The sequence below is a fragment of the Lolium rigidum genome, chromosome 3 (assembly GCF_022539505.1).
Source record: "Lolium rigidum isolate FL_2022 chromosome 3, APGP_CSIRO_Lrig_0.1, whole genome shotgun sequence".
NCBI lineage: Eukaryota > Viridiplantae > Streptophyta > Magnoliopsida > Poales > Poaceae > Lolium > Lolium rigidum.
In genome coordinates, this window is record NC_061510.1 from 306,632,845 (window position 1) to 306,644,604 (window position 11,760).

An 11,760-nucleotide genomic window follows, 5' to 3' on the forward strand; every position below is an offset into this window, starting at 1 on the left:
CCCTAGCGTGCGCAGGTATAATCTTTCAGCTTCTTCCAACCCACGCAGACGCTGGACTCTTTGCTTCTGGGAACGGCTGAGCCCATCAGGGCACCATCTGGGCTGATGATATTTGTATTCTTCACCGCCGTCCTCTAGCTCCTCGAGATCTTCCATCTGGGTGGACTCAGCATGCTTGTTCCGATACGGGAAAGGCCCTAGCCGGCTGAACACAGACACGTTAGCGGCACCCTTCTTTCTTTGTTTGCATTCTGGGCAGTCCTCGATTGTTGGCAATCGGCTCATTCCTGAGTCCCAGCAATGTTTGAAGAACGGGCAGTCCCAGTGCTTATCCGTGTCACTCTGCCCCCTTGGCCTTCCTTCGGCGCGACGATCGTACCCGTCGTTGCTTCTACCATGTTGGCGGTACCTTCCGACCTCGGCATCAGATTGGAAATTCCTTTCATCATCCGCGTCGTAGCGCCGACGTCGGTCGTGGTGTTGCTCGTATTTGTTGAGAGGGTGCTTGGAGCGTGGGCGTTGATACCGCATGCTTCTTATTCCCTCCCTTGCCAGGTACCGCCTGTCCTCACCTTGGGGTTGGTCGCGCGGATCGGCTCCCTCTTCATCCTTGCCACGGGAGTGGCTGCTTTCTGTTTCCTCTTTGTCATGGCGGTTTGCAGATCCTGCCATATTGACACCAAAGGAAAACTTTGGCTGACCTATGGGGTGGCTGAGATCCACCGTGTCGACACCGGGCCCCGAACGTGGGTTTCTACCGAGCTTGATATTGTGCGGCCGGGTCTTCTCAGAGGAGCCGAGGAGTTCGGCTCCAAGGGTTGCCTTGATTCCGTCATGTTTCCTTCTGAGCTCCTTGGGCAGATCCCCATGCTTCAGCGACCTGGTGCGCTCCTCCGACGGGGTGGAGAGATCTATCCCATCGAGGGCGCCTTCGGGCGTGGAACCCCTCCCCCTGACGCCATGGGAGTGGGTTTGGTGGGAAGAGCCGATGAGTTCGGCTTCGAGGATGGCTTTGATCTCATCGCACGTGACTGGCGTGCCGCCCGCCATCTCAGATGCAGATGGCGATGTGGTTGATGTAGATCTTGGTCCCACCGGGCGTGCCAGAATGTGTTGACTGCCAAAACCCACCGGCGGGCAGCGGCCTTGTCAACACCGTAGAGCCGGGAAGAGCCTAGAGCTGCGGCTGGCTGAGACCCCTCCGAGCGACGGCCCGCAATGCTCTTCTGGTCACACGCGGCGATGCGAAGTGCAGGGCGTGCCACCTGACCTATACACTGGTCGGGAAGGTGATGGGGATGCCTCGCTTAGTTTCTGCGGGGCATACATGTAAACATTAAATACGAGCCTCGATCGGCTCTCGGGTTATCCCGTGAATCGGCTCAAAGAGCCGATCCACCCATGATTCGTACGGGGTGCACGAATACTTGGTGGTCCTGCTTGATCAAGATGAAGCTAATGAGATCTACGACGATTTAGGGTTTTCACCGCATAATCGGATCATCCTACTCCAGGTTGGGCCTCGCGGCCACGCACGGTGCTCGTAAGCCGATCCTAAACAAGGCCTAAAAACCAACATGAAGTTGATCCTCGGAACATCCCGTTTAGGACTTGCGAACGCCACCCTACGTGCCACTCGGATTCCCCCCCTTTGTAAGGCCTAACTATTGCAGATATTAAACTAATCCTTGTAGGACAAGGAGCAACCGTAACGGATCAGATCTACTAAATAATGATCAAGCGGGGTGCCGCCCCCACACCTGAGATAGGCGTGAGGGCGGCTAGATATGCAAGGGTTGCACTACGTAAGCATACTTAAACGAAGAACAATGCTAACCCTAACACATCTAATGATAACTACGTTGCTCGCCATCAAAAGCGCTTCGATACGAGCAACGCATGAACAACGTGGGGCTTGTGCTGCCTAGATCGCAAGATGCGATCTAGGCAGCATGTCGCTTACCCGATAGAAACCCTCGAGACGAAGGAGTTGGCGATGCGCCGAGATTGGTTTGTTTTGGGGTTGAACGTGAGTTGTTGTTTATTCCATAAACCCTAGGTACATATTTATAGTCCAGCGGACTTTCTAATGTGGGCGTGCACTAAACCGTGCACGAGATAAACTCTAACTTTTAATCTAATATACAATCTACCATAAAGATACACGGGCAACTTAGCCCAAATTCTCCGTGCAAGGCCGCTTCGTAGATTTTCCATGTGTAATCTTCCAAGCCCATCTTGATCGCGGCCCACCTCCTGATTTAGCCAAAATCTGGTGATAACAGGTGCGCATCCACCGTATCTGGTATAAAAAGGGCATCGATCATATACAACGATTCCTTCCGGAAAATGGACGAATGAAGAGAGAAGAAATTCATTCCCATGTTTTGAACCTGACCATTGAACGTGAGATGAAAATATTAGCAGCCCGGCCGGGTCATGGGCTTGGGAGGCCTTGGGAATTCATAGATAAGCCATTCACGTGTTGCATGGTGACCTGTTCCCTCTCCTAGCGATGAGCTTCTCACTCCAGCAGCATGTTGGGTCAGTTCTCGAGTTGTGTGCTCCCACCGAGACTGCGGCGCTGCTCGTCGCTTCCGAGCACGAGGGAATCCACGCACTGAAGCGGATGCTGTGTTGTCCGAGATCAGCGGTGCACTAGGTGGCCACCAGACTGCTTTCCTGTAGAAACCCAATACATACACATAATTATTAAGTAGTATATGTACATCATTAGTGCTGGCCCCGTTCCTGTCACTTGCACCGTCCATCAGCCTTGTCTGCTTCCGTGGACCTGCTTGAAGACTAGGAGCGTGGTTAGTTGCTTGCGAAGTCGTTTCTCGATTGAGCTGGACCAAAATTTGTGTCGTTTGATAGACCACTCGAAAAAAATCCATGCATAGCATGTTTCTTAAACCAGACTAGATGTAGGCAAAGTAAGACAGCGAAGCACGCTCGATTCCACCGTTCCTCCAGGTCTAAGCGCTGGTGAGCGCAACGTGGGAATAAATATGCACGCTTCGGGACGAGCAGGTGACGCCGCGACGAATCGATAAAGCGCGCCATATATCACATCACCGCCCTCTCTCCCCTCTCACTCTCATGTCCTCTCCTCTCCCTTCTCTCCCCTCTCGCCACCGGAGGTTGTACTGCCGCCGGCAAATCAAAAACCACCGGGACAACGACATGAGAGCAGGAAATCGAGGGCTTCATCGAGCAAGCCTTCAATGACATCGACCCAGACATGTTTTTTCCCGGGTTCAAGCTACTCCGCAAGGACAACAATGGCGGTAAGGCTCGAATCCAAGGTCATAGGATTGAATGTGCTTATATCTGTGCGGTATTGCGACGAATTTTGGTTGCTTTTTTAGCGCATGCACGGTAGGTTTGTTTAGTTTGTGGTAACAACTTGTTCGGATGGTTTATTTTTTTTGTTCTTCTTGCTGTACCACAAATTGTTGTCTTGAAATACGATGATCTATGTTCACATACTTGCTTGTCACACTAAGGATCTTGTTGGTAAGGCCAGATCTGGTTTTTAGGTGGAATGTTGCATTGAAAAGTTAAGGTTTATAAGATGGTACCAAACCGCACTGACTAATTAACTTGGATGCTTCAAAAACACTAGAGCCAGAAATACACAATAGGATTAAATTGACCATATAAATGAAACCGCATGCTTCCTGCCAATGGTCACGGGAAAAATAATAAATAGCCTTCGTCCAACAAAACATGTACATGTGCACCTACCGCCATGGAATAAAAGGAAGCATACATCAAACGGAAAGTTCTCAGCTAACAGTAAATTTTGCAAAGACAAAGGAAAAGATACAAAAATTCACTATCATTGCTCTGAACATGTTCTTCGGATGTGATGCTAAAATGTTCCTGGGCTTGGATGACATCGGGAACTAGACGAAGAGTCTTGTTCATGTTCGGATATCTGCAAGAATTGGCCATTCAACAATATCTTCTAGAACTTCTCGTTGCAGATCCCAGGACCGCTCGCATACCCTCACTATTTGGCCACGGACACGTGTAGAACCAGCCTAACTTCATCCAGCACCGGAGAGTTGTGTCCCGTATCCCTCTAGAAATCTAGCTGCAGCAATATTACAGGCCATCCAAAGAAATTCTACCACATGGAATAAACTTTGCGGAGTGTTTCTGTTGTGGAAACACCGAATAATCACATGTGGTAGTCTCCTGATTTTCCAAGTGTCCAGCGGCTTACAATCGTGGAGTTTGCCGTAGAGTAAAATGCATCGACGGTACCAAAACTTGGAGAGGCAAATCGATACGGTCATCGACCTTAGAAATATGTGATATATGGTAACTAAATACGGCTTGATATTCATCTAGGTCACTGACTCACCGTACAGCAATGTATTCGCTGACATGGCAGGATGTGGACCCCGCCTGTCAGCCTCGTACCATCCATAGAAACTGTTTTCAAATAATTAAAACAAACTGCGCTAAGTTGTTAAAAGAACAAATTGATAAAGTACCCAATTCCTCTTCCACCACGACCCCTTCCTCCTGTCCCACCTCGCCGCCGGCGCGGTGGCAGCACCCGCCCCGCCACCTTCTCCTCCTTCATTGTAGCTGCCGCGAGCTCCGAGCCCGACGATGCGGGACTCGTCCAGGTTGAGCGGATGCAGCACGGCGCGGGCATCCCAGATATGGCCGTGGCGGTATTCGGCGGCTAGGCGGAGCGGGCTGCAGTCGTCCTCCGCCGCAGCGAGGGAGGGTGCGCTGGCCGGGAGTTCTCAGCGGGCTACGTTGATGAAGGAGGCGAGCGAGGATGGGGGAAGACAGCGCGCTAGCTCTGGATGGGCATGTCCTGCGGCGCCTCCGGCGAGGTTGTGGCGCTCAACTTCTCCTCGTCCCCCGGCCGCCGCTGGTCGATCGCTAGCACGGGCCGCCTCGACGAAGCTCCGTTTGTGTTCGATCAGATGGTCGCCCGCAGCCCAGCAGCATCGACCTACTCACCACCTCTTCGGCCGCGTGCTCATGGAGGCGGACCAGGACAAGGTCTACGCCAACGATTGTTTCCAGCATGTTCTCGAAATGTGAGTACTTGCTGTTTTCCTTGTACAAGAGCAGCTAAAGAGAACTTTATGAAATCTGAAGCAATTGCATAGTTTTACATATATAATATATGTAAAACTATGCAATTGCTTCAGATTTCATAAAGTTCACTTTAGCTGTTCTTGTCACTTACGGTAGAAATATATATATAACACTTTTCTGTATAGGAATATCTCATCTCAAATCACTACCAGTTAGCTTATGAAATTGATTGTCAACTGAACTTGCAAGTCATCTGCTTTTACTATAGTTTAGCAGATTTGGTGTGACTGAAGTTCAGTGTGTAGCCTACAGGCTACAGCGTTGCACTTTTCAGTGTGTGGCCTCTAAGTGTGATGCAAGTTCATTTCAGAAATATGGTCTGTGAAGTTCAGAGACGAATACTGTTGTTGTTGATGTCCCATTCTGAACTGGTGATGTCTATGTGATTGTCTGACTTTTCTTATACAGATTGTGTCGGCTTTTTATTTGAGCGAAGTTTGGACGACCGCATCGCAAGGAGCCGAAGCTGCTCTCTGGCGAGCGCACGCGGGCGTCATCCGCGTCCCGTCTCGCTTTAGCGCGGCTAGCTCGCCGCCGGTTCACGCCGCGTCCAGGAGCCTTCCACTGCTCCGGAGCCCCTTGAGCTCTCGGCCACCTCGCGCCACATCTCCTTGCTCGGGCGGTTGCGAGGAGGGCGACGGCGGCGGCGTGCTAGGAGGCACGGTTGCGGCATGCGGGGAAGAACGACGGCGGAGGCAGAACCGCGGCAGCCTGGGGTGGACAGTGAAGCGCAAAGGCGTGCTGGGGAGAATTAGGATTGAGGGGTCATTTTTGCAAAACAAATCACCAGTCAACCCCTCCATGTCAGCGAATACAAAGTTGTATCATAGCCCAGTGACTTAGACGAGCACTGCGTCATATATTTAGTTATGGTACGTTGCGTATTCAATAGGTCGGCGATCGTATTGATTTAGGTCTCCAAGTTCCGGTATTACCGATGTATTTTACTCTTGACCGCACCTGTACAATTCAATAATCTTTTTCAGAACTGTAGATTCATATTTTGGTAGACTGGTAGTGTGCATAGCAGCCTATCTCTATCTCTATCTCTACTACTTAAAAAGAAGGAACGTGTTCCCCCTTCTTCCCCTACTTTGGTCATCCTTTTGGTCGTTCTCTATTCTCCCCATCGCCGAGCATTTTTTTCCGCACGGGCTCACCTGGGCCGGCCCAGCTACCTCGTCACTGAACCGGACCTGAAACCCTACCGCCCGCAAAGCTCGTCATCCGACCGCTGCCTTCACGCACGTCTCGCTCGCCTCCCCGCATCCGGCCGCCGTCTCCCTCTGCCCCCTGCGCCTCGGCGCGGGCTCCTGGCCGCCGCCATCGAGCACCTACAACGTGAGCCCACCGCAGCGGCCGACGACAAGGCCCCACTCGCCGACCTCTCCCTGCGGGAAATCCAGCTCGTGCTCGTCTACTTCGCGTAGGAGGGCCGCGACGCCTCGTCGACGGCGAGACCATGGAGCTACTGACCGCCATCGCCTGCGGCTGGATCAAGCGCCTCGTGGGGGCCGGCTGTGACGTCTCCGCGCTGCTCGAGGAGATGAAATCGGCGGCGGTGTGGTCAGCCGGCCGAATCGGTGGCAAATGACGGCGTGATCTGCTTTTGTTCTATCATGTCGAACAGTAGCGGCATCTGGTGACTTCGGTGACCTCAGCCCATCCCCGGTACCTGAAGTTTTGCTCGTTTCAATCTGTGTGCACTTTTATATGGCCTCCCTAAGATCTGATAGAGGTGGTGATCTGGTCGGTGAAGGTACAAGATTACATCCCTAGCCACCGGAGGAAGGACCACGAGCGCAGCTGGCCTGAGACCCCGCGGATCCAACGCGCCTGGCCACCACCACTGCTCCTGCCGCCGCTTCTCCTACATCTAGCGCCGGCCGCCACCACCATCTTCCCTATCGCCGGCGTCCGGCGAGCCCCGCATCCTTCCATCCCCGCATCAGCTACCCGGATGGCTTCCTTACATCAAGGTAGGCCGGGGTACTTCCTTACGTTTTTCTTCTCAATTTTTATGCTTAAAACCAGACCCGCTTTTAGGTAGATTTGTGTAGTGTGTTATTATGAAGACTCTGTCTCTCAGTTTTAGGATAGATTAGCTAATTTAGAGTTTGTTTTACAACGACCTGAGAACCTCATTTTCCATGATGCTGGTTAATGGTTCTGAATCTTGCGGGTGATTGCTGATAGTTCATAGGACTAAGAGTGTAGCAGTACTTTTGTGGGGAGCAATTGCCTTCAGTTTTTCTCCCACTCAATAATCTGCATGTCTTGTTTGATCTTTTACTGACCTCTCGTATACGTATCTGTAGATTTATAAGTTTGACTGAGTCTACAGTAGGCATTGTTCAGTATATACGCATGTTAGCTCTTTTTACCCAATTTATTAGTAGACGATTTCAAAACCTGATAGGAACCTGAGCTCCATAGTTTAACATGAGGTTATCTTTCAAAGAATAACAAGAATTTTATTTATCTCAATGCATGGAATACAGCCCTGCGCTAACTCAACTGATTCTGGAATTCGTCCTCCATCTTCCCAAGCGCATGGGAGGTTTGTGTTTACATGGATGAGTGCCCTATCACTAATGTTGTAACTCCTATACTTCTGAAACTAATGAGGAAATTTTGTATTTCACACTCTGCCTGTAAACACAGAAATGGAAGGTGCTCTATCAGAGCAAATGCCTTATATTTTTTGGCTGCACATTTGAAGCTTCCTTTTTTGAAGAACAAACCTATGCACTTCACAAGAAGAACTTCTTCACATGTTCAGTATCATTTAGATAAGAGAATGTACATGATGTGGAACTAATGAAATTCGTAGCAAATATATGGAAACTGAAATATTGGAGTGTGATTGTTTGATTCGTCGATTTTCAGATTCAAGGACTTTGCTACCAAGAGTACGCGGGCAAGCCGGAGCTGCGGCTGTCCGGTTGATTCGGCCAACCAAGTGTCCTTCTGTGTCATAGATAACTACTGCTACAAGGGAAGCAATGAGGTTTCAGTGTTATCCAGATGACCCTAACCCAAAGAAAGGTGTGGTGCCATTCATCATCTGGTTTTTTCTTTATTATTCAGTGTCGTTTCTGGTCCATGATGGCATTCCAAGAGATCGTTGAGATAACATGCATTATCAGTACGTGGGGATATTATGAAATTCGCGGTAAATCTCTACTACTTAAAAAGAAGGAACGTGTTCCCCCTTCTCCCCAGTACTTTCGTCGTACTTTTTGTCGTCTCGTGGTACTCTCTTTCCTCCCGCGCCTACCTGGGCCGCGCCACATGGGCCGTCCCAACATGGACGACTCAAACTGGGAGACGATCACCAGATTATTCTAAAAAAAAAGATCATCGCCAGATCGGTGCTCCCATCGGTGGTCGTCGCCGAGCACGCCAGCGCCGCCATGGCCCTTCCACGTTGCCGCACCCGATCTAAATCGTCGGCCACCTCGAGCTGCTGTTGTGGCCTACCGATCCATGGGGCTCGGCGGCGCCATGGCCCTTCCCTCCGCGCCCGATCTGAATCGTCGGCCTCCGCGAGCTCCTGCTGTGGCCTACCTCAAATCCAGCAGCCGACGTGGGCGGATCCATGGCATCCCTCGTGTCGGGTCGTCGTGACGCCTCGATCTATGGTCTTCCTCCTGTCCAGCCGTTGGCACTCTCGTCCGTGTTGACTGTCGAGTTTGAGGACTGTGTGGCTGCTCCGACTCCGGCTCAAACGGCCGCACCTTCGGACGGATCGATACAAGTCTACTCGTACATCAAAAGGTAGGTAATGCAGAATTCCGCGCTTTCCCGTCCGTTCCCCACATGCTCTCTCAGTCTAACCTCTTACCGCTGCGGCCTGCATGCAGGGTGCTTATGGAGGCAGCGAAGCAGTCTAGCGAGGACATAAGATTGGACCGAAATCAAGTTGCGTTTGGGAAGCGTTGTCCACTATTACCATTGCCGTATCTTTTGTCATGCTAGGGTGGTGATTGTTGAGGCCCAAGCCCTCGTTCGTCGTTCATTTGATTGGTGGGATTTCTATTGGATGCACGCCACAGGTCAAGTACCTTTTTTTCCTCACTGTTTTGCACAAAAGTATGTTGATAAGCAACATATGATGAATCAAATTTGCTTTTGTCAAGCATATGCTTACTCTTCTGAGAATTTCTGAGGCTCTTAGTTGCATTGAAGATACAACAACATTTGATTTGTAGATACTCAGTTATCGTGTGGTTCCAAGCGATCGATGCATTTTCATTTTTGAAGAATTCAATGGTACAACTATATTATAATGATATAATAATATTATAGTTACCTGATCCCATAAAGTAATATGCAACTGCTTCCTACTACTATCCCATGATATCCTACAACACAAGTTATGATTGATATATTGTTTAGCTATTTTTTTTTGGGGTTCCTACTTCTCCAAATTCTGACTTGAAGACGATTGCTACACCATGATACCCTAAACTCTACAAATTCAGGGAGCTTTGACGACTGCTACACCATATGTTAGCAGTTTGATCATTTCTACATTGAAGACGATTTTGAATTTAAGTTTGGCAGGTGCTTGCCAAACTTAGTTGAACGTGTAAGTACTAAGTAGTACACTCCAACTATTAAATTTGTATTTTGTTTACCACACTAAGTATACAAAATTTTGGGTTCAACCACTCCTTGGGTTCTCTCATCCATCTTCTTACAGTAATATTTTAGCCGGGGTGAACTTTAGTTAATTTGGTGATCATCAATGAAGTGACACTTGTTTAACCTTGAAGGATATTCTTATTTTTCTCCGCAGTAAGATGGATAATATTATTATTTGTTATTCAATTAATTGTATATTATGTGGCTTATGCAATCTACTGTACCAGGATCAAGATATGATGTGCAGCTAAGTAAAAACGTGCTGATAACCTTTAATAACAAATTGGCTGTTATTACGGAAGGAGCAGTCAAAATTTGAGAACAACAAACAAGTCTTAAGAAAATGTTGCAGTAAGTTCTGTTCAGGTTTGTTCTATACCGAGTTTATTTTTCAGCATAGGTAGTTTTGAATTTTTATTCTTTTTACTTCTAACAGTATAGTTACACAATATCACACCTTTCCTACTTCAGATAAGAAGAGCCAGGTAATGTGTATGGTAGCATTCTTGTTGCATCTCTGAACTGCTGGTGAGATTCTGTATATGTCTAATATTATACCCTATATAAAGGGTGGCTGTTACCGGCTTCCCTCCTTGCTTTAAGCACTGTTCACGAGCTATTTATTTCCAATTGGGTAGCCTTACCCACAGAGATTTGGTTGTGCCTTGATCTCTCCTTGGCCTTCCAGGAGCTTTCGCCCCGCGTCCATCGCCCCTCCTATATTTTGAGAACTACATCATGTTGATAGGATTCTTTCCGTTCAGTTTTCTGACAGTTGAAACCTATTTGTCTGGCTTTTGCTATTTCAACTATTTGTATGAACTTTCTTCTAAATCATGTTTTCAAGAATTTTTTAGTTACCTTTCTTGGAATAATATTAGCTTTGAGCAAGTATAGAAAGTACGCTGCCACTGAATATTGCTAGCTTAACACGCACTTCTAAAAATAAAAAGGTTTGTTTTACTTTATTTTATTTTTCTCTTCTGTATTTTTTGCACTAGAAATTACTAGCTTAACACGCATCAGGATTATGTTATCATCACCTTCTATTTTGTTGGACTGAAAAGGTTACGGTAGCTACTTCTCCAAACAGTAGCGAAGATGATTCATTTGCTTTACTTTGCTAATGGTTAATGAAAATTCATTGTTTGGTTATATTAATCAGGAGTCTGTATCCCAAGTAATGGAAATTACTGGGACTTTCAAGTGCAGAGCTAAGACGATGGTTGATGTTGCTATTCAGGTTAGATAGTCATATGTATTTGTATTTCTAGCAGTAAATATTGAGTAAATGATATGTGGAAATTAAAAGTTTATGAGTAGCAAAGGGAACCTAAATTTTATCAACGAGTAATATATGTTTGGATTTGCTTCTTTTTCAAAGATCTTTCTTCGTTGCTATATGGAGCAATAGAGAGAGAATTGTTCATAATATTTTTTTGGCCTTCTTCTTGCAGCGGTTGGACAACTTCTCCGTGCCACAAGAATATCTAACGGTATTCATCTAGATTTGTTTAGAATACTTCTGCAGTCCTAACTCCTAAGGCTTTTCATATGTTTAAAAGTGAAGCGAGTGCTCATTTCGCTCACTCGATTTTACTGAATATTTTGTTTTGCATGTAAGGACTGAAGTTTGAGGCAAACAAGAGAGGAGAGGAACAGTATGCAAGGTCAAGATGGGGTCAATTCTAGGGTGAAGCTTGCTGATGAAGGGTGAACCTACTTCCTAAAAACAAGTTGAAGAATGGAAGTTTTACTTAGCTGTGGCTAGGCTTTGTGCACACGGCTAGACACATACAACCTGGAGTAAAAGGGTCACGTTCAAGCACACTCGCATGCCGCCGATTCTTGCTGCCTTTTGTTTACATTCACAAGATGGTAATCCTGCGGATTTCGTTGCATGCCGATTCTTGCTGCATTTTTGTTTAATAGTGAGTCTAGCAAATACATGCTTAACTGAATTATGCTAACTGAAGA

The 11,760-nt window shown here is 47.7% G+C and overlaps 2 long non-coding RNA genes across 2 annotated transcripts; both read left to right on the forward strand.

Moving 5' to 3' along the window:
* Window positions 1–9,021: 9,021 nt before the first annotated feature.
* On the forward strand, window positions 9,022–10,278 carry LOC124699813. The gene is made up of 3 exons (XR_007001530.1): window positions 9,022–9,196; window positions 9,621–9,727; window positions 10,011–10,278. It is a non-coding gene; the product is annotated as an uncharacterized LOC124699813 (long non-coding RNA).
* A 608-nt stretch (window positions 10,279–10,886) lies between these two features.
* LOC124699812 lies at window positions 10,887–11,479 on the forward strand. Its single transcript, XR_007001529.1, has 3 exons — window positions 10,887–11,026; window positions 11,241–11,279; window positions 11,408–11,479. It is a non-coding gene; the product is annotated as an uncharacterized LOC124699812 (long non-coding RNA).
* The last annotated feature ends 281 nt before the right edge of the window (window positions 11,480–11,760 follow it).